The following is a 26,583-nucleotide window of genomic DNA, read 5'->3' as shown; positions in this document are numbered from 1 at the left end:
AAGGAAATCTGTCACTGTTTTAATATTATAGCTTTTTTTATTGAATTGTAATTATTACATAAACAGGGATGCCAGAATTTCAAAATCTTTTAAAGTACTGTTTTCAGTTTAAAATTGGACTTGTTCCACTAAATATCTATGGTAATAATTCTGAGATATCTGTGCCAAGAGATATATAGTTGTATCATAAACACTGCAGTTCTGAAATTCAGGTTAGAAAGAAGGGAGAGGGTGATTTGAAGTAATTATGTGATGGGAATGTCTGAATTTGTAACCTCTGTCTACCTTTTGAGTTATGATTTGGTAAAAATAACTTTTAAATAAAACCTTCTTGGATTTCATAACCTCAATTGGAAACTTGTGGGATGTTGATTACAGCATGGAGGTTGGCTCTAAAGATTCAGAGCTGACCGCTAGGGCTGACTGGGTGAATTAGCCATTTGCTTTCTAATGGGGGTGACCTTAACTCGTCATATCTTCAACTAAAGAACAGTTGTTCAGATTATGTATTTATAACCACAGTTCCTGTACCTGGTAAATGGGCTCTACAGACAGTCCTTTAAGGATACAGCCTTCCTATCTTATCTGTAAATACATGTAGTTTCCATCAAAATCTGAAAATGATGATTTGGGGGACCTAAAGTGATAAACTAAAATTTATCTGGAAAGGGAGCGAGTGGAAAGACAAGAAATTTGGGGGAAAATAAGAACAATAAGACGAGGCGTGTTCTTTCTCACCAGACAGTGAGCTACACTTTGAAGCTCTGGTAATTCAAACAGAATGGCACAGGCACTGACGGACGGACCAGTGGAGCAGAGCAGAGAATCCCAAATATCCCATCTATGTCAGGAAATTTGGTGCATGAAAAGGGAGACATTTCAAAACTGGAGGATAGAAGGCAATCTGTTTGGTGGATTTTATTGAAAGACAAAACTTTTTAGAGAGGAGTCCCACTTGAAATAAATTCCAAATGAGCTAGAGATAAACATAAAAATACAGTTTTTAAAGGGTATTAGAAGAAAATAGGAGAATATTAGCTAAGGTGTTGAAGCCCCCTAAGTAAGACTTAGAAATTCAAGAATTCAGATTCTTATGGGTTAGAATCCATAACACTTATGGATGAGAATGACTGTAAGATAAAAGTTGAAAGTTACAGGAATGGTTTTTGGGGTGATACAACGGAGTGATTTTCATGTTTTATTCTGTATACTTCACCATATGCATTTTTTCTTTCAAGAATGTGTTCACGAGTTGTGTAACTTTCTCAGTGTGCTCACCACAGCGTGTGGACCACAGCAAATATGCATATAAATTATAGCAGCGATTACTATTTTTAAACCTCTTTCTTCACTTAACAGTGATTCACATTTAGAAAATGTAGCACCATGTCTAAATGTACTTTTGTAAAATTCTCTTAATGTTTTGAAAATTATCGCTTTGTTGTTGTTTGTTGATATTCTGAATGCATTTCTCTACCATGCCTCATTATTGCTTAATGCAAAGGATAAAGGATTCGATTCTCTTAAATGGACTGTGACTGTTGGCTTAGAGGGTGCCTAGGAATATTCTGGAGGAGGGCCTGGGGAGGCAGGGATAAGAGGTTGCAAAAGGGCCACTCACCCACTTCAAAGTGTACACAGTCTTGCTGATTGACAAGTTGTTCAGTCGCTCAGTTGTGTCTGACTCTTAGTGACCCCATGGACTACAGCACACCTGGCTTCCCTGTACTTGACTATTTCCTGGAGCTTGCTCAAACTCACATCCATTGAGTCAGTGATGCCATCCAATCATCTTGTCCTCTGTTGTCCCCTTCTCCTCCCGCCTTCAATCTTCCCCAGCATCAGGGTCTTTTCCAGTGAATCGGCTCTTCACATCAGGTGGCTAAAGTATTGGAGCTTCAGCTTCAGCATCAGTCCTTCCAATGAATATTCAGGGTTGATTTTCTTTAGGATTGACTGGCTTGATCGCCTTGCAGTCCAAGGGATTCTCCAGAGTCTTCTCCAACACCACAATTCAAAAGCATCAATTCTTCAGCGCTCAGCCTTCTTCATGGTCCAACTCTCACATCCATACATGACTACTGAAAAAACCATAGCTTTGACTAGATGGACTTTTTTCTGCAAAGTAATGTCTCAGCTTTTTTAATATGCTGTCTAGGTTGATCATAGCTTTTCTTCCAAGGAGCGAGCATTTTTTAGTTTCATGGCTGCGGTCATCATCTGCAGTGATTTTGGAGGCCAAGAAAATAAAGTCTGTCATTGTTTCCATTGTTTCCCCATCTATTTGCCATAAAGTGATGGGACTAGATGTCATGATCTTAGTTTTTTGAATGTTGAGTTTTAAGCCAGCTTTTTCACTCTCCTCTTTCACTTTCATCAAGAGGCTCTTCAGTTCCTTTTCGCTTCCTGCTATAAGGGTGGTGTCATTTGCGTATCAGAGGTTATTGATATTTCGGAGGTAATTGATATGATTGACAAGACACACAAGTAAAAACCACTGGAGCACTCATAAAACATTTTATCATCAAGTGCCAATTTGAGTGTAATCAGCCCAGGGCCGGACATTGGAGGATAGCCAGGATCTGTGCCCTGTGGAACTTCCAGAGAGGACCTGCCTCTTTAGGGGTTGGAAAGAGATAGAACAAGGAGTCCAACAGTGTTAGATGTTTCTGAGAACTTCCCCTGCCCTCTTGCTCCTTTGAAACAGTCCTCTTTTTGCTTTTTATCTTATACTTTTTATTTTATATCAGAATCTAGTTGATTAACAGTGTTGTGATCTTTTCAGGTGGACAGAAGAGGGACTCAGCCACACATACACATGTATCCATCCTCCCCCAAACTTCTCTCCCATCCAGGCTGGAAACAGACCTCCTTCTTGCTGGGGCCAGACTCTGAGATTAGGGTGACTCACATGTGATGCTGTAGAATGCCAGGTTAGAAAGTTGATTTACTTGGGAGGTAGACAGCCTCTCCTGAGGTGACAGTGAAATCAACTTTCCCTGATCACATGGGCCAGGGCCCTGGGACTGGTGTCCAGTTGCCCAGCATTTTCATCTTCGCCATGTGGGTTTCTGGGTTTCCCAGGTGACACCTGTGATAAAGAACCCACCTGCCAGTGCAGGAGACATAAGAGACGCAGGTTCGATCCCTGAGTCGGGAAGATCCCTTGGAGGAGGTCATGGCAACCCACTTCAGTATTCTTGCCTGGTGGATCCCATGGTCAGAGGATCGTGGCAGGCTACAGTCCACGGGGTCGTAAAGAATCAGACACAACTGAAAACACATGTATGTAGGTTTTTCGTGCCTTCTCTTCACCAATGGGGACTTAAACGTGTCATTAATTGACGTCTCTCCATAGGTAGCCCAGTAGACTGAATGTCATCACTGTGAACATTTTTTAAGTATTGGTATTTTGGGCTCATGCTTTGCATCTAAATGTCACTTACTTATCATAGCAACCCATTTCAGATGAGGAAGCTGAGGCAAAAAGGAAAACATAATTTGCTCTAAAGTCACACAACTATAAGTGACAGAACCTAGGTTTTCCAGGCTCCAAAACCTCCTTTCTGACCAATAGGCTTCTGGGGCTAACCCAGCCCACTCCCCTGAGAACATCACACCCTTTCTATGGCTTGGGGAGAGTTCTGGAAGATCTTCTGGCCGGGGTCTAGCTAGCTCCTAAAACAGCATTACCCTCTCTTGTTGCTCTGCTCCAGGAGACCAAATGGGCTCCATGAAGCTCCATCGTCTCTGTCCCTGAGCTTATAGACTGGAGACCACCTCCTTTTTGTTACCCACCTCACAAGTCTGGAATGGTCAGATACAGAAGACGATACAACTGCTAATAGTGACTTTCCTAAGATGTAAAGACTTACACCAAAATAAGGTGATATTAATAGTAGCAGTGAGGGTACTAAACTTTCCTGTCTATTGTGCAACATAACAGTTGGGAAGGGTCTTTTATCCTTCCCTTGATACACTGCTTAACACTGTTCTCTTGGTCTTTCCCCCTGTTCTCCCCTATGTATATATAGGTGTGAGCAGCAAATCGAAACTTTGTTTGTATACGGAAGGGAAAACGGTCTTGTTAGATGAAGGCACCCATTAGAAATGTAGGCATGTCTTAAAGCAGGTATAAATAGAGACTCCTCCCTTCCCAAGAACTTTTGGGTGAGGCCTGAGCCATGCAAATGACTGAAGTCTTTGATTCTGTTATGTAACATGTCTGTCCATGCTTGGCTAACAAGATGGCAGTCCATTCTGTGCTTCAGGAAAATGGAGGGGTGGCTAGCAACTTAAAACATGTGCTCTGATCACCTGTCAGATGCCTTAGGAGAAAGGACAAAGAGGAAACGAGTCCATTCCAAGGTTTAGGGTCCTTTAGAAATCTGAGTGAAGCATGGCTAATACTTATTGACATCTTTATTGGGTTTGTTTGCTTTCTAAATACCCTCTGAATTGTGTCTAGTGAGGAACGAGGCTGAAATGACAACACAAGTAGTTCCTGTTGGCTCTGACCCAGAGGCAAATCAACAACCTGTGGTTCAAGCTCTCTGATGCTCACTGTACCACAAGACCCCACCCTGAGGCAAGGAGGTCGAACATCACAAACCTGTGACAGGGAATTTACCTGGAGTTTGCAGAGGCGTTCCTGAAGTTCAGGCTATTAAAGGTGGTCCTGGAGTCAATTTGAAATGCATGGTTGAAAGTCAAGGGAAAGAAAATCATTTAATCATTCCTGTCTCTAAGATGGTTTGAGAATCTCAAAGCAGATACTGAATAGGAAAATAATCAATTGTTCTTAGGACTGAGATACCCAGTTCATCTCACAGATGATGTGCTCTAGCCACCACAGTGGTTTTTTCCACTGCATGGTCCTAAATTATTTTGTCTTTGTGCCTTTAGTGAATCATGAATGGCAAGGATAAGGGGACACTGGTGATTCAAATTCACAAGGAATGTAACAGTAGTGATTCTCTTTAAGAAGATGTTCACTGCATCTTTAGGTTACATTTCATATGATCAAAATTCCTCCATAACAGCTGTCTCTTGTTCTATCCAAGGTAGCTACTATTTATTAAAGACTATTCACCCCTGTGATGTGTTGTTTGAAGACATGTGATTACAGTTGCAGCTGAAAATTTCTCTCTTGCTGTTAACTAGATGCCAAACATCATAACTTGAAAAACAAACCAAAATATTTAATACAGTTCAAATGCAAAAAACTCTAAACATCCAAGGACTTAAATGGCAGGACTTGGTTTTGTTTTACTTTGTCTTGGTTTCTGTTCTTGATATCATAGGTATCTCTGTACTTTAAAATATATATTTAAATATTTAAAAATGATGTATATTATTTAAGTTTGAGTCAGTAAATCATCTTTGTTCTTATGAATTAATCCAAAGAAATGACACAATACATATTAGTTGTGAAATAGGGAAGTTTGTCTTGATGTTTTTAAAGATTGTTTTTAAGTGTTGACAAAAATAATCAATAAGCCATCTATGATATGAATAGGATGCAGTTTGATTTGAGCTAAACTGAGGACTATAGTCTGGAAGACAACTTCTCATATAACTCGGAGGAACTGCTCTGGAGAAGCATGGTTTTTAGCACAGTTTTATATCTTGTCAGAACAAAGAACATCAGATAAGTCAAGGATACTAAACAGTTGAAGGGATTCCTTCACAGTTGAGGGGAGGAAAATCAGCACATACAGAGTGAGTCGGCGTGGCCTTGGCACCTAGGAAGAGAGTCTTATCCCAGCATTGGTGTCTCAGGAAGGGAGGCATTTAACATTTATTTTTGCACAGGCATTGTTTACTTCTGGCCAGTGCTCCCTTTTCTTTAATAATTAAAGCCGATGTATAATGTATACTTGATAGGCCGCAAACAGCCAGGCTGTTAGCATAAAATTCAGGTCAACTCACATGTGAGCCATAATGAATGACTTCCCCATACTTCAATATGTGAACATTTCTTGTGTCATACCGTGCAAATCATGATAAGAATTATTTTAAGCAGATTTTAGAGGTTTTACAACTTTGCCTCTCATTACGAAAGAAATCTAAGAGTCAGAACCTCTTGGCAAAGCTAAAAGGAGGGGAGGAGGCTACATTTGTTCCCAGGACTATGTAATAAAGCACCACAGATTCCAGTACTTCAAGCAGGAATCTATTTTCTCACAGTTGTGAAGGCTAGCAGTTTGAAATCAAGTGGTCAGCATAGCTGGTTACTTCTGAGGGCTCTGAGGAGGAAATTATCCCCCGCCTCTCCCTCAGCTACCAGTCTTCCATAACCCCCAGCATCTCTTGCCTTGTAGACCCCTCCCTCCAGCCTCCACCCTCCACCCTCACATCCCCTCTTCTCTGGGTCTCTCCTGGTTCCTTTCTGACTCTTATAAGGACACTCTTATTGAATTTAGGATTCATTCTAAATCAGTATGTTCTTATCTAGTTGTTGTTCAGTCACTCAGGCATGTCCGACTCTTTGCAACCCCATGGACTGCTTGTAGCACGCCAGGTTTCCCTGTCCTTCACCAGCTTCTGGACTTTGCTCAAACTCATGTCCACTGAGTGGGTGATGCTATCCAACCATCTCAGCCTCTGTTGTCCCTTTCTCCTGCCTTCAGTCTTTCCCAGCATCAGGGTCTTTTTCAGTGAATCAGCTCTTTGCATCAGGCGGCCAAAGTATTGGAGTTTAAGCTTCAGCATCAGTCCTTCCAATGAATATTGAGAATTGAATTCCTTTAAGATGGACTGGTTTGATCTCCTTGCAGTCCAAGAGACTCGCAAGAGTCTTCTCTAGCACCACAGTTCAAAAGCATCAATTCTTCAGTGCTCAGCCTTCTTTCGGAGAAGGCAATGGCAACCCACTCCAGTACTCTTGCCTGGAAAATCCCATGGACGGAGGAGCCTGGTAGGCTGCAGTCCATGGGGTCGCAAAGAGTCGAACACGACTGATATGACTTAGCAGCAGCAGTAGCCTTCTTTGTGGTTAACTCTCACATCCATACATGACTACTGGAAAAGCCATAGCTTTGATCAGATGGACCTTTGTCAGCTAAGTGATGTCTCTGCTTTTTAATACACTGTCCAGGTTTGTCGTAGCTTTTCTTATAAGGAGCAAGTGTCTTTTAATTTCATGGCTGCAGTCACCATCCACAGTGATTTTGGAGCCCAAGAAAGTCTGTCATTATTTCCCCACCTACTTGCCATGAAGTGATGGGATCGGATGTCGTGATGTTTGTTTTTTGAATGTTGTTTTAAGCCAGCTTTTTCACTGTCCTCCTTCACCTTCATTAAGAGGCTCTTCGGTTCCTCTTCACTTTCTGCCAGAAGGGTGATGTCATTTGCGTATCTGAGGTTATTGATATTTCTCCTGGCATTCTTGATTCCAGCTTGAGTTTCATCCAGCCCAGCAGTTCACATCCTGTATTCTGCATATAAATTAAGTAAGCAGGGTAACAATATACAGCCTTGATGTACTCCTTTTCCAATTTGGAGCAGGTCTGTTGTTCATGACTGGTTCTAACTGTTGCTTCTTGACCTGCATACAGATTTCTCAGGAGGCAGGTAAGGTGGTCTGGTATTCCCATCTCTTGAAGAATTTTCCACAGTTTTCTGTGATCCACACATTCAACGATTTTTGCATAGTCAATGAAGTAGAAGTAGATTTTTTTCTGGAATTCTCTTGCTTTTTCTACGATACAACGGATGTTGGCAGTTTAATCTCTGGTTCCTCTGCCTTTTCTAAATCCAGCTTGTACATCTGAAAGTTTTCGATTCACACACTGTTGAAGCTGAGCTTGATGAATTCTGAACATTGCCTTGTTAGCATGTGAAGTGACTGCAGTTGTGCAGTAGTTTGAGCATTCTTTGGCATTGCCCTTCTTTGGGATTGGAATGAAAACTGACCTTTTCCAGTCTTATGGCCACTGCTGAATTTTCAACATTTGCTGGCATATTGACTACAGCACTTTCACAGCATCATCTTTTAGGGTTTGAAATAGCTCAGCTAGAATTCCATCACCTCCCACTAGCTTTGTTTGTGGTGATGCTTCCTAAGGCCTACTTGACTTTGCACTCCAGGATGTCTGGCTCTAGGTAAGTGATCACACCATCGTGGTTATCCACATCATTAAGATCTTTTTTGTATAGTTCTGTGTATTCTTGCCACCTCTTCTGAGTATCTGCTGCTTCTGATAGGTCCATACCATTTCTGCCCTTTTTGTCCCCTTTGTGTCCTTTGCATGAAATGTTCCCTTGGTATCTCTCATTTTCTTGGAAGAGCTCTCTAGTCTTTCCCTTTCTATTGGTTTTCTCTATTTGCATTGTTCACTTAGGAAGGCTTTCTTATCTCTCCTGGCTATTCTTTGGAACTCTGCATTCAGATGGGTATATCTTTCCCTTTCTCCTTTGCCTTTAGATTCTCTTGTTTTCTCAGCTATTTGTAAAGCCTCCTCAGATAACCATTTTGCCTTTTTGCATCTCTTTTTCTTGGGGATGGGGTTTTGTTCACTGCATCCTGTACAGTGTTATAAACCTCTGTCCATAGTTCTTCAGGCACTCTGTCTGTTAGATCTAATTCCTTGAATCTATTTGTCACTTCCACTGTGTAAATTGCAAGGGATTTGATTTAGGTCATACTGGAATGGCCTAATGGTTTTCCCTACTTTCAGTTTCAGTCTGAATTTTGCTAATAGGAGTTCGTGATCTGAGCCGCAGTCAGCTCCCAGTCTTGTTTTTGCTGGCTGTATAGATCTCCTCCACCTTCAGCTGCAAAGTTTCTTACCTGGAACCCTAACTGATTTCATCTGCAAAACCCTGTTACCAAATAAGGCCACACTCTGAAGCTCTACATAGACTTGAATTTTGGGCGGGGGCTGGGGGGAGACACTGTGCAACCCCAGAGCCTTGCTGTGACTTCATGTCCAGTTTGAGGCACAACTGGAGCTCATAGTCAGATTCCTGGCCCAGGACTCTAAACACGGTCTTCACCTCTCTGCCTGGATTGCCTTCCCCTCTCCCATCTCTCCAGGCCTCAGGCTTTGGCCAGCTCCCAGCCTAGCTAACTTGTGCTGGACCTTAGACCCTTGGTACTTGCTGAGGAAACGTGCCTGTGGGCACCCACCCCCAGAGCAGGTCAGTCTCTCTGTCAGAAGCTTCTGAAGTAACCTGTGCTTCTGGTGGAAGAGTCTTCATATACTTACGATTATTTTTAAATGTGTAGGATATAAATGTAACTTTTATGATTTTATTTATTAATGTTGTTTTTATTAAGCGTTTACTTTCACATTGAATAAATTCAATATTTGATATATTACTATTTCATGTTCTATAAAATGGTTTCAACAACATAATTTGTCATTAACTATATAACTGATACATTAATTTTAAAAATTAATTACCAAAAAAATTAATGACAAAAAACATTAGTTACAGATTGACTGTGAAAGCTCTGAGGGCAGAAATCAACTGCTTATTCACTGCTTTGTCAGCCCTGAGCCTGATGCCTGTCCTCAGTTCTTGAGCCAGATTCTCGTCTATCATTTCCTTAATTTTCATAGAAAATCTGTTCTTGGCACCAGACTGACTCCCTTCTGGTTCTGCTGTGGAGTGCCTCTCAGGGACCTCACCTTTGGGGTAGGGGCAGGGGAGGAGTTGTGTATTTTCTCTCTTTAGCCCCCACAGTCTCCCAAGGAGCTGGATTGGGATTTGTCTGAGAGATTCTTTGTGTTGTGAAATCTGGGGCAGGGCCTTTAAAATATAGCTCCATTCATTGATCCTATTGGGATTTGAGAAAAGAATGAAAACTCACTTTTCTTATTTGTTCCTCCTCTCAATTGCTTTTTTTTTCTCTCTTTTTCCTTCGATCCCTCACCTCTGCCTGAGGAAGAGTGAGAATTAGGACATCTAAACTTTAGAAAAGAAAAAAACCTTTTCTTTGTAGACTCTTCGACCTGGAACTCCAGCCGTTTAAAAGAGCCCGAGAAGAGGTCCTTTGGGATTTAGTCACACAGTTATTTATATTTTTTGAAGATGTTGCAAGTGAAACTGGACCCTATAAACTTCATGCGTGGTAATTTAGAGAACCTTGCTTTTCAGTTCTGTGCGTGTGTGCTCAATTGTGTATGACTCTCTGCGACCCCATGGACTGTAGCCCGCCAGGCTCCTCTCTCCATGGAGTTCTCCAGGTATGAATACTGGAGTGGGTTGCCATTTCCTACTCCAGAGGATCTTTCTGATCCAGGGATCAAACCCAGGTCTCCTGCACTGGCAGGAGTATTCTTTACCACTGAGCCACCTGGGAAGCCATCAGTTCTTTAAGAAACAGCAATATTCATATTTCCCACAGATCTCCTTTGTCAAAGTTAACTTTTCTCTAAGTCCTACCTGGAATCACCTCCTTTTGCTTGAAGGGTGGCTCTTTTGAGAACAGGCGGTGCCAATATGTAAGCCCTTGGAGGAAGTTGAACAGGGAAGGTAATTAAATAAATCTCATCTTGATGCTCTCGAGGCTGTAACAACTAATTTTAAAAGACTGAAGTAAGTCTTTCAGGAGGAAATTTTTGAAGAGAACTCAGGATGCAAAGTGTTAACTGGTGCAGAAAAACCCCCTGGTTATGGAGTGACCCTCTATCCTTGTCGGCACCGTGTCCTCCTGGGTCTTTTCCAGAATCCACGTGAAGCCCTTTAAGTGCCTGGTGAATTGGGTGCCCTGCCCCCTCACCTGGGACTGCTGCCGCCCTCCTAAAACTCCTGTCTCTTTGCTCTCCAGCATGGGGGGAGCTAGAGGGCTTCCCTGGTAGATCATCTGGTAAAGAATCCTCCTGCCATGCAGAAGACCCCGGTTTGATTCCTTGGTTGGGAAGATCCCCTGGAAAAGGGATAGGCTACCCACTCTAGTATTTCATGGGCTTCCCTAGCTAAAGAATCCACCTGCAGTTTGGGAGACCTGGGTTCAATCCCTGGGTCAGGAACATCCCCTGGAGGAGGACATGGCAACCCACTCCAGTATTCTTGCCTGGAGAATCCCCGTGGACAGAGGAGTCTGGCAGGCTACAGTCCATGGGGCTGCAAAGAGTCGCAGACGACTGAGTGACTCAGCACAGCACGTGGGGAACTAGGAGACTTAAGATGCCCCTTCGTCTTTGAGAAGTGTTTGGGAGTCTAAAGGGCACAGTGCCTCCGTGGAAAACTCGGATTTGTTTCCCCACCGCCCGCAAAAATTCAAGAAGGTCCTCTGGTCAATGCTTTTGTTTCTCCTCCCTTCCAAATTCTTCCGAATCATGCTTTTCCTGGTGTGCAAGTCGAGAAATAACTTTGGGGGGGTGTTTATTTTTCCGAGCAAGTCCATGGCTCTGATTTTGTTGTTGGATGTTTTCCGTTTGCTCTAAGTAGGCGGGCTCCAAGTCTGGTGCGTGCGGTCTGCCAGCTCTTTCCTGTTGAGAACACTTGGTAACGAAGTGAGTTCCTAAGATTCTAAAACATGCGTGTGACTCAAATACCCACACCTGCTTCACCTCATACTAAGGCAGAGCTGGCTGTTCATGGTGGGGTGTTTTCTCCCAGAATTGAAATCGTGTGTCTGCAGAGAGTCCCTCTCTCGACATTTTAAAAAACATAATGTTGACGGTCTCATGGCATTGGAGTGTGTTGAAATATTTAATATTAAAATAGCTGGGCTTTTGAAACTCCTGACTCAGAAGAATGAAGGAGGCCCTTTTATAGGAGGCGTCTGAACCAGAGGGAAGGGTGTTGTCTAGATACCTGTGACAGATGTTGGAAAGGTGGGTCGGGGTGGGGGGGGGATGGGATGCCAGGAGGAGGTCACTTCTCACACGTGCATCTGATTATTTGTGGCAGTTGTTTGTATCACTGAGAGCCACCTGTGTGGTTTACGAAATATTCAGGGGTCAGCCCATCTCACAGCTTGGTTGGGACGGCAGCCTCCCAGACTCCACCCTGAATCCTGAGGCAATTCCAGGACCTCTGGAAACACCCTCAGGGTTCAGATCAGGCCAGAAGGCTTGCAACTGCTCTGGGAGTTGGGAGCCTGACCCTGGCCAGATGGACCTGGAAGCGAAACAAGAGGCCACCACTGGTCTGTGTTTTGAAAGGCATCTGTCTCCTCTCTCTGGCAGAGAATATGGCCTGCTGTGCTGGTTGTCTACAGAGCTTAATTTCCCCCACAGCCACGCATGCACGCACCCACACACACATATGCATCCTTCCCACTGGGATGACTTAGATCCCCGAGACCCTCAAAGCGCCTCTCTGTCTCAGGGGTCAGCGAGGCTTGGCATCTAAAGCATGTTTGCCCTACTCTTTCAGATCTTTCTTTTTTTAAATTAATTAGTTTTTTTGGCTCCGTTAGGTCTCTGTTGTGACATGTGGCCTCTTTCACTGTGGTGCAAGGGCTTCTCTCTCGTGTCTCAAGGGCTCCAGAGTGTGTGGGCTCTGTAGGTCTGGCGCATGGGTTTAGTTGCCCCACAGCATGGGGGATCTTAGTTCCCTGACCAGATATCACACCCATGTCCCCTGCATTGGAAAGCGGATTCTTAACCACTAGACCACCAGGGAAGTCCCCTCTTTCAAGATCTTTAGTTTGGAGTCCCTTTCTCTCTGTCTGTCTTTTCAACTTGATTTTTCCAAGGACTCCTTTTCACCCCAAGTTGATTTGTGGTTCTCTTTGCCCCATTCTGACCCCAGAATCGGCTCTGACAGCTCCCCTCTCTGAGTTCACCTTCTGGGGATTCTCTCCAGGACATTCGCCACTGACAGGCTGAACTGGTTGACCTGTGATCACCTAGCGAATTTCTGAGAGCATGATGAACTGACATTTATTGACGCGTACTTTGTGCCAGGCCGGAAACCGGCCAGCTCCCATTTAATCCTCCCAACCACCCCATAGCTCGATGAGTCCGAAGGGTTCGCCTGTGAGGTCCAGTGTCCTGCCCAAGGGCCCATGGGGCAGTGCTGACACCTGAACCAAGTCTGATCTGACTCTGATATTGGGGTGAATTCTAGTGATGCTGTTTAGAGATGAGTAAAGAGAGCCTCACTCCAAACGAGCTCTTTGCTGTTGGCTTTTCCTTTTACCAGCCAACAAATTTAAAGGGAATCTTTGTGAATGCCATTCATCCAACTTGACTTCTCAAGAATGCTCTGCTGGCTGTTCCTCTGCTCAGATGAGCCGAGTTCTTCCCATTCCTGACAGGCCTTTTTTGGCTACTCTCATTTCCCATCATCTCCTTTTGGGAAATATTTTGTTCTTTTCATCATATCATATTGTTCTTCTCATCATATCACCCTCCCTCACATGGGTTCTCCAGGAAGCAGATGCTGAGTTAGAGCTAAGAGTGTAAGACGCCTGTTGGGGAAACATCTGTGGAAGAAATAGGGAGGGAGCAGGTGTGGGCAGGGGGAGCTGGCATGAACCAACCATGCTACTGTCCTGACAGAGGCGGGCAGCCCCACAGGGAACTCTGGAGTCAAGCTTGCTCCTCAGAGGAGTCACACAAGGTGGAAACAGCCAGGCCTCATCTCCCCATCTGGCTTGCCGTTGGCCACGAACCACCCCCAGAGGAGCATGACCTTGACCTGAGAGCTGAGCACAACCTTGATGAAGCTCACAGCTGGAGGTCGTGAGCTAAAAAGACACTCCTCACCTGCTGGACAGCGAGTCCTTCCTTGAAGAGACATCTGAGCGGCCCTTCAGCTCAGGGATTTGCCTGCCCCTCCCCTTCCCTCCCAGCCTCACCTTACAACATATTATCTTCCACAAAAATCCACAGGAACAATGCATGTGGTATTAAAACACCTCTTGTTTACAGCCAGAAGGTGGGTGCAGACTGCCTGCCATCAGTAGGGGCGGCTCATCATTAAGAGGGAGGTGTCCAGGGTACAGTCTGCTTGAGAGGCCTTGGTCTGGAGTGGAGGTGCCATAGGAGATACAAGGAGCCTGGCGAGGTGGCTGTGGTCCAGGATGCCCCGAGTCAGGGGCCACCCTTGGAGGCATAGCCTGTGCTAGCCATTATTTTGGACCTTGGCTGCGCTGGGGGCCCAGGCTGGCTCCTGGGCCAGACCTCTGATTCTGGGCAATCTGAGGAAGTGTTGCTTCTGCTTCTCCAGAACTTTTGAGGGCTGTCTCAAGCTCATGGCGGAGAGATAGGTGAGGGCATTTGGCTTCTTCCAACCGCCAGGAGAAAGCACTTCATTTCTCCCAAGCACTCACCTCTTCTGGGCCTGTCTGAAAATACCTCTTGTTTTCCCCAAGGCCCTTTTCTTCTGGATGTGGGACTTATTTTGGGTGTGAGCAAACCACTGAAGTGGAATCCCTTATGATATTTACATGGGGAGAGGCCTTTTAGGCAGATAGACATTGCTGCCCTTTTTTCTTTATCTAAACCTGGTCGTGAAGGTGAAAGAAGAGAGTGAAAAATCTGGCTTAAAGCCTAACATTCAAAAAACAAAGATCACGGCATCCGGTCCCATCACTTCATGGCAAATAGATGGAGAAAAAATGGAAAGAGTGACAGACTTTATTTTCCTGGGCTCCAAAAATCACTGTGGACAGTGAAAATTAAAAGGTGCTTGCTCCTTGAAAGAAAAGTTGTGACCAACCTGGACAGCGTGTTAAAAAGTGGAAACATTGCTTTGCCAACAAAGGTCCATCTAGTCAAAGCTATGGTTTTTCCAGTAGTCCTGTATGGATGTGAGAGTTGACCGTAGAGAAGGTTAAGCACCGAAGAATTGGTGCTTTTGAACTGTGGTGTTGCAGAAGACTCTTGAGAACCCCTTGGACTGCAAGGCTATCAAACCAGTTAATCCTAAAGGAAATCAGTCCTGAATATTCATTGGAAGGTCTGATGCTGAAGCTGAAGCTCCAGTACTTTGGCCACCTGATGTGAAGAGCCAACTCGTGGAAAGGACCCTGATGCTGGGAAAGATTGAAGGCAGAAAGAGAAGCAGGTGACAGAGGATGAGATGGTTGGGATAGCATCATCGACTTGATGGACATGAGTTTGAGCACACTCTGGGAGATAGTGAAGGACATGGAAGCCTGGAGTGCTGCAGTTCATGTGGTTGTGAAGAGTCGAACATGACTGAGAGGCTGAACAACCACAACAAACCTGGTCATAATGAGCAACATTAGGATGGGGCACATGGCAAATCCCAAGGTCATGGCCTGGATTTGTTTGCAATCAAACTGAAATTTAAATCCTAGTTCTACCTATATCAGTTCAGTGACCTTGGGCAAGTTAATCTCTCTGAGCCTATTTTCTCACCTCTAAAAGATGGATCAAGGTGACATGTGTGTGCAATTAACTCAGTATACAGCATATAGTTACACTTAATCAATACCGGTACCCATCCCCCTTGTCTATTATAATTTGTATTAGTTTCTGGCACTTCTAATATAAACACACCATTAAAAGCAAGCTTTGCATTTTCATATCAGTGTTTATGCTTGTGTATCCAATAATATATGGTTTCTTTAATGCTTAGTTTGCAGTTATTTAAAAAATCCCAGTAGATAATACAAAATGCCTACGCATTTTCTTTGAGCATAATTAGCCAGAGGCCACAAATGTCAATGATGTCACAGTCAGAACTGGTCAGCAAACACATGAAGAGTTATACTGATTGGAAGCCCAGATGTTAAAATTGTTCTCTCTGCATCTCTAAGGACTTGGCTTATCTCTTTTTCTAGGACAGAACTTTATTGATTTGGCTTTCTGGTAATTGAAATCCTCCAAACTAAGAAGAGGCCTAGAGGATCATGCAGATGGATAAACTACAGGGAAAATATCCAATAAATCCAGCTTCTAAGGAGCACCCTTTGCTTGGAAAAGAATGTTGCCAAACTTAGAAAGTCAGTCTACGTGAACCTTTGTAAATTATGAGACCTGTTCAGCCCTGCCATGCCTGCCAGAGATCCTTAGAGAAGAAAGAAAAACAAAAACTCAGATTTTAAAAAACCCTCAGCAAACTATGCAGAAGAGATTCGAGAGAACAGCGCCAGGCATTAGCCAGAGCACATTAATGGAGGTAGTCATTTTGCAGTTTAAGTATCTTTTCTCTGCTGACTTCAAAACAGTGAAAGAAATTTGAAAAAGAAGCCCATGATTTTGATGGAAGCTGTTTTGACATAAGTAAAACCAGGCTTGGCATGAGGTGGGGGCAGGCTCTGGCCAAGCCAATGGAACGGACCCTGGAAGGATTGAGACAAACTGGGGAAATTGTTTCAAGATGCAGCTGGATCCGCCTGAAAGGGGAGGGAAGTGGAGGGCACAGACATTTCATCAGCGTTTGAATTGGTGTGTGAGCAGTGGCGTGTGCTTTCAAGAAATGCAGGGACCCACAAGAGTCCCCCATTTTTTACCGCCACCTCTGGGGAAGCGAAGAGGGTGGTGTCTTTTGAATGGTGCACTGTGAGGGCTTGAGGGTTACTGGCTGCTTGTGAACTCAGCTGTGGTTGGTTCGTGGGAAGAGGGACAGAAAGGGAGAATATGTGTCACTAATTCTCTTAGCCTCCAGCAGCTTTCACTCTGGAGGGACAAGGGGGATGTGGCAGCGTCAGTATGGAACTCAATCCCTGGGTCATCGTTGGCGCGTTTTTTTCAGGACTCGGTGGTTCTAAGTCTAGAAGATAAATGAGCATCGTCTTTGGGATGTGAGTCTGGCTTCAGTTACCGTTGAGCATTAATAGCAGCCTCTTCGAAGGCAAGGCCAAGGGCAACTCCGTTATGTGAGGAAGCGCATGAATTGCCCTAGGCAGGGCTGGGAGTTGGATCTCTGGTAAGACCTGAGTCACAGGGAGTGAGCTGCTTTGGATTTTCTGTTTCTCAGAGCTGATCTATCTTCAGCTCTCAGGGGCAATCAGTGCAGAGAGCTCTTTGATGTAAAATAAGTGTCTCTGACTGGCCAGGGAGCAGGACAGAAGAAAGACCTGGAAGCTTCCTTAGCATCAATCCAGGCAAAAGAAGTACCAAAGAGACTGGGTTCATGAGACCCTGGTAATCTGTCCTGGAAAAACAATAACATGGAGAAAATTTAAAATGCAGTTATGAAATAAAAATGAAAAAATAAAATGCATAGTAACATGACTATATTAGCATATGATATGTATTACATTAGCATGGTGTTTGGACTCTACGCCTAGTTAGTGTTAATGAGAGATTATTTCCTTTCAAAACATAGTTTATGATGTTGGAAAAGTAAGGAAAATCTAGGAGACCAAATGGGAAAGAATGCCCCCTTCTCTTCAGTGCAGTCATGCGAGGAACTCTGAAAGTAGGAGAGACTACCAGGCGCTTTATGGCCTAAACTGGAAGGAATGGTGGTTATTCCCCAGAATAAAGTGAAGGGAAAGGATGGGTGAGATGCTGACATAATTGGATAATTGGGCATGATCCAAAGGAAAGGGAGAAAGATGTTCTCAAAAGAGCATGTTTGTGTGAGTCGAAACTTTGTAGGGTGTAAATGCAGAAGATGCAGAAGGGTAAATTCTGATGACTGAGGATCAATTAAAAAGGAGTTGCTTTTAAAAAGCAAGACACAAGAGACCATGTATTGTATGATTCCATTTATATGAAACATGCAGAAGCGGCAGATCTACAGATAAGAAAAAGTGATGGCTGGGCCGGGAATGGCACTAACTGTGAAAGGACATAAGGAATCTACTAGGATGATGAAAATGTTCTGAAACGGATTTATGATGGTGGTTGCACAGCTTGATAAATTTCCTAAAAATCATTGAATTGTACATTTGAAATGGATGAATTGTAGGAGATATAAAATATCCCTCAATGAAATTATTTTACCAAAAGAAGTCTTTTTTTTTTTTTAACAGAAGGGATCTTTTCATTGACCAGTCATTTGTGTGTGTATATGGTGCTTAATGTATGCCTGTGATTGTGCTAGAACATGAGGATACAAAAGTGAAGATCTTTACGAAGGCATAAGTAGGCAATTTTCAAAGAAATCAGAGGACTGCCAGGGATTTTGACCTCACTAGTCATTTTTGTTATTGTTGTTCAGTCGCTAAGTCATGTCCGACTCTTTGCAACCCCAGGCTTTGCAGCACACCAGGCTTCCCTGTCCTTCACTATCTCCCGGAGTTTGCTCAAACTCATGTCCATTGAGTCAGTGATGCTGTCCAACCATCTCATCCTCTGCTGCCCTCTTCTCCTTTTGCCTTCAGTCTTGCCCAGCATCAGGGTCTTATTTCCAGTGAGTCAGCTCTTCACATCAGGTGGCCAAAGTACTGGAGCTTCAGCATCAGTCCTTTCAGTGAATTCCCTTGTCATTACTGATTTACAAATTGGAACATGAGGTAGCTCTTGACTGGCAGACTGGCAGAGAATACAAAGAGTGACAAATGGTTCTCTGAGATGCTTCTAGTGTCTTAAATTAAGGGATTAACTTGTTATACCCCTTGCCAGAGGCAAGATTGGAAGCACATACAAAACATTTCAGTGTGTTTTTGATTCACCAAGAACTCTGGCCTCAGAAAGTCCACCTAAAGGAGTTTATCTTCAGGAGACTTTAAATATCATTGGTACTCTGATGCCTCCCAGTTTTTTCTGTTTCCAGTTCAGTCCTCTGCTTCAGTGTCCAGATTCAGATGTCCAGCCACCCACCCAGCAGCCACACGAGCCTCTCAAACAACATGTTCAGAACGTAACTCCAGAACAGACCTGTGCATCAGAGTAGGTCAGATGGCCCCAACCCACAGGAAGCTACTCTCCCAGCCTCAGGTGGTGACAGCTGCATCCCTCTGGTTGCTCAAGCCTGACACCGAGACACCATCCTTGACTTCTGTCTTCCTCTCACACCCTGCATCAGATCCAAGAGCAAAGACTGCTGACTCTGCCTTTAAAACTGATCTTGACTTTGACCACTTCTGACCACCTGTACTGTTGCTCTGCACTGAGCCAGCTTCTCTGTCACACTTAACTGAATATCTGGTCTCACTCCTACCCTTGCTCTACCAGTGATCTACTCTCAACACAGGAACAGAGCCTTCGTTTTAAAACATAGTGCATATCACATGATTCCTCTGCTCAGAGCTGAACTGCTTCTCATTTTTTTTAAGAACTAGCTCTTTCTTTTTTATTTTATTTATTTTTTTTGTTTTTGGCTGTGCTGGGCCCTTGTTGCTATGCGGTGCTTTTCTCCAGTTGCAGTGCGCAGGCTTCTTATTGCTGTGGCTTCTCTTGTAGAGCACGGGCTCTCGGGCCCTTAGCTTCAGTCATTGTGGTTCCTGGGCTCTATAGCACAGGCTCAGTAGTTGTGGCACACAGGTTTAGTTGCTCCAGATCTTCCCAGATAAGGGATCGAACCCGTGTCTCCTGCATTGGCAGGTGGATTCTTTTCCACTGAGCCACTTGGGGGAAGCCCCCACTCCCCATTCTGTACAAAAGTCTTTACAACAGTCTTGCAGAAACTGGTCCTGGTATCTCTCCTACCTAGTCTCCCGTTACCCTCCTCCTTGCCCACTCCTCACTGTTCTTACATGCACCAGGCACATTTCCAGTTAACCACTTTTACACTGGCTCTTCCCTCTGTCTGGAACGTTCTTCTCCCAGGCAGCTGCATGGCCAACTCTTTCATCTTCTTCAAGTGTTTGCTCAATGCACTTAGAATTTCAATCCACCTCTTGCAGCTCCTGGTGCGCTCAGTCCTCTTTATCCTGTTCAATATGTTCTATTTTCCATAGCATGTCTCACCTTCTAACATACTACTCAATATTTATTTGGATGATTATTTAAATAGGTCTTTTTTTTTGTCTCTGCCTCTGCTAAACTGTGAGCTGCACAAAGATGGATGTCAGTTTTTCACTGCTATACCCCACCGAATGCCTAAACCAGTGCCTGGCATACAGTAGGTGTTCAATAACTGTTGGTTAAATAAGTGAATGAATGAATAGATTTGTAATGCGCAAGTAGTAATTCTGTATGCAGAAAAAGTAGTGTATGTCATGAGGGGAAAAAGAAGTGAAAGGAGTTCCCATGTGTGCTGTCTGAGCTCATCAATTCCCTCATGAGGTGAAATTGACTCATTCATATACAGCAAAGTCTGACTTCACCTGCATGCCCTCCCCCCACCCCCGACCCCCCGCCCAGGGAAAATGTGACCAGCATCATCAGGATGAGTTAGCAAAGCTGTGTGGCTAGAGTTCTAATTTGATTTTGTATAGACTGCAGGTTGATCTCATATAGTCATAAGAAACTCTGATTCACTCATAGTAATTGAATAAAGAAATGCAGTCATTTGCAAATAGAAGCCTGGAGGGTCTGTGTTGTGGGGCAGTTTCTCTGCAGTATGTTTTATAAGGTCAGTTCTTATTGTGGATCACGTGTTTTCTACTTAGCTTCTGAATTCCTGGTTCCAAAAGGTGTATGAGGGCTTTTAAAATTGCTTTTATTGATTCATGCAGACAATGAGGTACAAGAAAACTTTGGAGGAAAGCTAAAACTTCACGTAAACTTACTACAACATGAATGCAAAGACCATGCTTCTAGGTCTTTCCTGTGAAAGCTGTATTGGAGTAGAAAGTGTGGAGTGTGTCCTGCTGTAGAGATACTCTGCTGTGAGAGTGGTGAATTTAAATCAATCTTGTTAGTTTGAGATGTGAATTTTCAAAATAAATACGAAAAATCAATGATACCTTCTTGCTTGGGAAATTGAAAAAAAAAATTTTTTTCAGGGATCATATGATTTAGCTGCTTTTTATTGAGTATTCAAGGTTTTTTTTTTATGTGGACCATTTTTAAAGCCCTTATTGAATTTGTTACAATATTGCTTCTGTTTTATGTTTTGGTGTTTTGGTTGCAAGGCATATGGACTCTTAGTTCCCTAACCAGGGATCGAACCCCTACCCCTCCTCATTGGAAAGCAAAGTCTTAGCCACTAGACCGAGGAGGAAGTCCCTGATACACTGACTTTAATCAGTATTTGTGAACTCGAAGTCTCAAACACCCACTTTCTTTATAACTCCTCTTAGTATAATACCACCTCTGTTTGATTATACCTGAAAGATTTATTTTCAATATTGTTTTGATGTAAGATGCATATTGATTTTTATTTCTTAGTCACTGGTGTGAAGACTCATATCACTGAGCTCCTTGGATAAGATTGGGGAACAAGATCAATTATGAACTGAATCGGCATATTCTTCTGCTACACGTCAAGAATTATGATTTTATCTGACTAGTAAGCTCACCAGTTAGCCTGCCACAGTTTCCTGGGTGCTGCCAGCAGAAGACAGGAGAGTCCTGGATCAGGAATGAAAGACAGTTTATCATTCATAGAAAGAGCAGTAGCCAGAGGATCAGCATACTTGCCCCTCTTCCCTACACCCTAATTCCCCTAGAGCACTGTGGACCTCTGTCCTCATATGTAGATGCTATGGCTTAAATTTCACTCCTTTACTGTGGTGGTTACAGGTTTGGCAGCTGATAATTTGGTTTGGGTTTGAATGACTAACATTGTATCATGGGTCAGAAAAAAAAAAATTTTGTCAAGTATCTATTTTGATTCTTCACTTTCAACCTGTGTTTGCCAGTCCAAATTTTATTATTTAAAAAAACTTATAAACAAGGACTTCTCTGGTGGTCCAGTGATTAAGACACTGCAGTTCCAAATCAGGGGGGCACAGGTTCAATCCCTAGTCAGGGAACCAGGATCCCACATGCTGTGCAGAGAGGCATAAATAAATAAATAATGTAATTAATAATTTAAATTAATTATAATAAACACACATTTTATCATAAGGAGAACGTGTTCATTTGTGCAAATTCTTCAGATAAGAGAGAGAAGGGGAGAGTCACTGAGCCAGGCATTTGTGCTGAAGAGAGAAGGTGAGAATGAGTGAAACTTGGCTTCCCCAGTTAGCTCCGCCACCCAGCAGTTGGAATACAGTGTTCTGGTTACTTTTACGCTAAGCCCAGACCCTGTTCTATTTTCAGCTCTGCTTTGGTGCCCAATCCCTTCTTCCTCCATCTGCTCAGAGCTCCCTTTCCCCTCCGTGAACTAGCAAGGAAGCACGTTGAGTTCTCTCCAGAAAGGGCCTTGGGAGTGCATCAAAGGGATCAGTCCCTCTTCTCAGCGTGATATTCAGACCCCAAATTCTGCCTTCAGGGTCCCCCAGAGAAAGTTTGGCTCTTTCTAGGAAGGGCTGTGGAATCTGGGAAAAGCGTGCCCCAAATTCAAGGTAGCTGGAGGGCTACACCCGAGAAAGACTGCCCATGGGGACCCTGGTTCCTAACTGACTCCAGGAAGTGATGTTTCTCATCTTCCCGTCCCCTCTTGGAGAGCTGTCCAAACTTGCCTCCCTCTGCTTCCTAGCCAAGACTTCACTGGGAAATCAATCTCTATGTATTTAACATTTTCTCTCAGCCCATTGTTCTCTGGGAACCTACAGATTTATAACCTCAGACAGCCCTCTGGAATAATTGGGCTTAGCAGGTTTTCAGAGGACCACAACCAGCTTTCCAGCCTCCTGTTACTTCTGAGGCGAGAGGTAAGAGGTTGGTTCTGTGTGTTAGACAGAGTGGATCTTTGTAGCTGTTTTCACTGTAGAAATCTCAGACCCTGATAGAATAGCTTGTCTATAAACATCTCCTTGTAGTCAGTGTTTAGTCTCCTGCTTTCTGTCCTGGAGACCTGACATACTCAGATGAAGCATATGTGGTTTGGTGAAAAGTTCCAGAATCCTTTTATGTGTTCTATGAGTTACACAGACCATTGTAGTACAGGCCAGGGCCCTGCGATGAAGATCCAAGTTCCTGAGTTATACGCACATGTGCCCTCAGTTCAGCCTGGCAGCAGACTTCTATAGTCTTACACTGTGTGCCAGACATCAGTGATCAGTGGCTGGAGGCCCAAGATGATTTCCAGGGGCACCTGGAGATCGTTCCTTCCAAGAGCTTTGGCAAAACAGTCTCAAATATCAAACCTGTACAGCTTCCTCCGGCCTTCTTTTGATAGAATCAGGGCATGAGTTAATGATGGGTGTCTTTGGCCTTCCGGCATCTCTCCTGTCTTTGCCCCTCTTATCTCCTGCCCCATATCCATCTTGATCTTCAAACTCCAGGAAGCTTTATCCCTTTAGCTCCTCCAAGCATCTAGTGTCACCTGCCAACCGCTTCTCAGGCTCTCTCTCCTGCAGAGCCCAGACTTTAGAATTATGACAGCATTCAGAAACAGAGGAGGTACTCAAACTTTCATTTGGATAAAGCACTTTTTGAGGGAAAGGGAGAGGAAGGGATGTAGTCAGACAAGTTCTAGGCTAGAACTCAGTCCCTCATTTCTGGCCTTTCCTCTTTGTCTTAAGGCCAGCCTGGGATGGTCAAAATAAAATAAATTTTAAGTGAATTGAATGAATAATTTTACATACCAGAGGACAGTTTCAGATTTTTGGAATAAGTCAAAAAATAATCATATGGTATAGAGAAGCTACAATATGGTAGAAGACTAATTTTACCTGTTGTTAATGACGAGGAGACCTTCTATTTTTTTAAGTCACGTGATTGTATTTTGTGTCTGGTTTCTCTAATGTTGACTTTGAAGTTTACAGATTCTAATGGTGGGTAAAAATTCTACTGAACAGAAAGGGGATTTGGAAGTATGAATTAGCCAGGCAGGTGCAGGAAAAGTTAGGCAAGTCATTTGAATACCTGATAGAGAGGGGATGTGGTGGCATTACCTTTAAGGTGATTCAGAAAATTGTAAGAAAGTTGCCCACTGCCTAAGAGTCTCTTTTTCACTAATTTGCTACAGTGTCCATAATTCATGCATTACAGTTTGCCTTCAGGATGACCTTAGAAAATGCAGTGTCCAGGAAGGAATAAAGTAACCTGTCATGTAGTTCCCTGAAGGTGTCAGGGTCTTATTTATTATTAGAAAGCCTGGAAAGGACTGGAAGATGGTGCCAAACTAAGGATAAACTCCTCTTGCTTTGTAATTCTGCTGAATGTGGATCCTGCACAAGTAATAAAATAGTATCAGCCTTGGGAAAGTCTAAGGTTCTTGGAGGGCCCGTGAGAGCAGAGATGGGAAAGATATTCAAAATCTTAAACTCTGAATCAGTGGACCGACCTTCTTGGTACTGAGTAGAAGGTCTCTGTGGATAATCCATCAAGTTGTTCAGAGTTGTAATACAAAAAGTAGAGTCTCAAAAGCAATTTGATAGAAGTTGCCTCTCCCAGTGAAATATTTTTCACATTGATGGTAAATGTCCTGGAGGCCTAGGGTAACTCGGACATAAGGGGACTGTTTTCTGTTTTTCTAGGTTTTTGTTTTATACTTGACACTGGGATAGCTTGCTCTCCTACTCCTGGAACTCTTCCCAGGAAACCAGCAATCACAGTTAGAACGTGAAAGCAACTTAGAGATGATCCATTTTAACACCTTCACTTTGCAGATGAGGAAGCTGAAGCCCAGAGATGGTACTGATTTAAGAAGCAGAACTGCACAGAGGAGGTGCATGGTTGGGAAGCAGACAGACCTGGGTCTACCAGTTGGCAGTTGTGCGAGCTTGGGCAAGTTAGTTAATATGTTTGAGCCTTGATTTCTTCTTCTGTGAGAGTGTTCTTAAGGAGCATCCACTCAAAGAAAAAATTCAAAACTTGCCCAGTATTATTACATTTGCTATTAGTTTTTTTAAAAATTGAGATGTAATTCATATGACATAAAATTCACCATTTTAAAATGTACAATTTAGTGGATATATTCACCATGTTGTGCAGTTATCACCACTGTCTAATTCCAGAACATTTTCGTCACCTCCCTACAAAAAACCTGTACCTATTAGTGGTCAGTCTCAATTCTCCTTTCTTTCCTAACCCCCAGCTCCTGGGAACCACCGATCTGCTTTCTATCTCAATGGATCTCCCTATTCTGGACATGTCCAATAATGGAATGATACATATCCTTTTGTGACCTGGCATCTTTCAGTTAGCATAATGCTTCAAGCTTCTCCCATGTTTTAGCATGAACTTCATTCCTTTTTATTGCTGAATAGTCTTCCACTGTACAGAGGTTTCATATTTTATCTCTCCATTCATCTGTCAATGAAAATTTTGTGTAATTACCATTGTTTTACATGGTTGGGCCAAAGCTATAATGCAAACTTGGGTGTCTAACTCTCAACTTGGTCCTTTTTTCCTACCCCATCCTGTTTTTCATAATACCTGAATATATATATTGGATTAATAGTAGTGTTTTGCTCAAAGGAAACCCTTATAGCCTGCTAATTACTCTTATGATTTTATACCTTTCAAAGATTTTATCCAGTATGAAAAAAAGTACACAATTCAAAAAATTAAATCTAAACATTGTAGAAAAATGGTGCTGGAACCAGGGTTCATTTTCTAGACCCTAGAAAGGTCTAGAAATGCGTTTCATCTAGAAATGCGTAGAAACGCCTTTCATCTCACTGTGTTTCATGGAACAACTTGGGGTCTGTACAGGATCTTGCATCTACCTGATTTTTATGTGTAAGTTCATTGCCATGGTTTACAGCCCAGGATCAAAGAAAGTTTTTTTACTAGCTCTGGCTGATATCTGAGGACTCTTCTCTCTTGCTCATTTTACTTCAAGGCAAAAATTCAGAATTGTTCTCTTCTTTGGTTAGACAGTCACTGTCTTTGCAATACCCTGACCTTTATGTGTGGGGAATATATGCCTTTGGCTCAGAACTTAACTACGTTTCAAACATGGATGGTCGTCTCTCCTTATGACCTGGTCCTTTTCTCACACACTGACTGCCACAGCTTTCAGGTCTGCTATTTAGACACGGAGGGAGAGAGGCTGGTTTGGTGTACTGGAAAATTTCTCTGTTTTCTACTAATTGAAAATGTAGGCAACGTAGCCCCAGGCATTCTCTTTGTGGGGCATGAAGAAGGGAAGCGGGTCTGACTCGTTAGGGATTTAGTTGTTGACATTCTTTGCTTGGGAGCCAGTGATGTGTAGAATGTGGCAAGATTCCAATGGTTGAAGGCATTTCCCTGGGTTCATCTAGGGTTTGTGCTGCCTTATCTCTGGTGGCGTGAGTGGGGGATCCAGCCCAGCCTGGCTTCCTGGCTTCCTGACTTTGAGCAAGTGTTTTCTTTAGTGAAACTTTAACGGTCTGGTCCTGGATGCTGCTAATTACTCTTCTCACTTGATGTTTTACTGTTACTCTTTAAGATCTGGAGGTGTCATTGTATGTCAGGCTTCACATGCATTAGCTCATATGATTTCCTGCTTCTAAATGTTTGATGGTCCTCAGATACATGTGAAAACCATTGAACCTGGCCCTTGTCTTCCTCAAGCTTAACACCCCTCCTTCCTCCCACTATTCCTGGTTGCCATGGTTTCCAGCAGCCATGTTCATCCTGGTTGCCCTGTGTCTGCATGTTTTCCACTTTGTTAGTATTCCTCTTCATGTGATGCCCAGACAGGAAGTGAGGCTTCACGTGTTCTATGAACAGCCAAACTAGAACCAATACCAAGAAATGAACCTGGTCCTCATTTCATGCCACACACATTGGCTGGTGCTCCTCTGCTGGCTGCATCTAAATACAGACC

At 43.3% G+C, this 26,583-nt stretch overlaps 1 protein-coding gene across 9 annotated transcripts in view; it reads left to right on the top strand.

Annotated features, from left to right (window-relative positions):
• PDZD2 (PDZ domain containing 2) overlaps positions 1 to 26,583 on the top strand; it is a 397,356-nt gene that overhangs the window by 266,886 nt on the left and 103,887 nt on the right. The window lies entirely within an intron of this gene.

Source organism: Cervus canadensis, chromosome 16 (genome assembly GCF_019320065.1).
Source record: "Cervus canadensis isolate Bull #8, Minnesota chromosome 16, ASM1932006v1, whole genome shotgun sequence".
NCBI classification, from domain to species: Eukaryota; Metazoa; Chordata; class Mammalia; order Artiodactyla; family Cervidae; genus Cervus; species Cervus canadensis.
The sequence above is the reverse complement of the archived record's forward strand: the minus strand, read 5'-3'. Positions and strand labels throughout refer to the sequence as shown.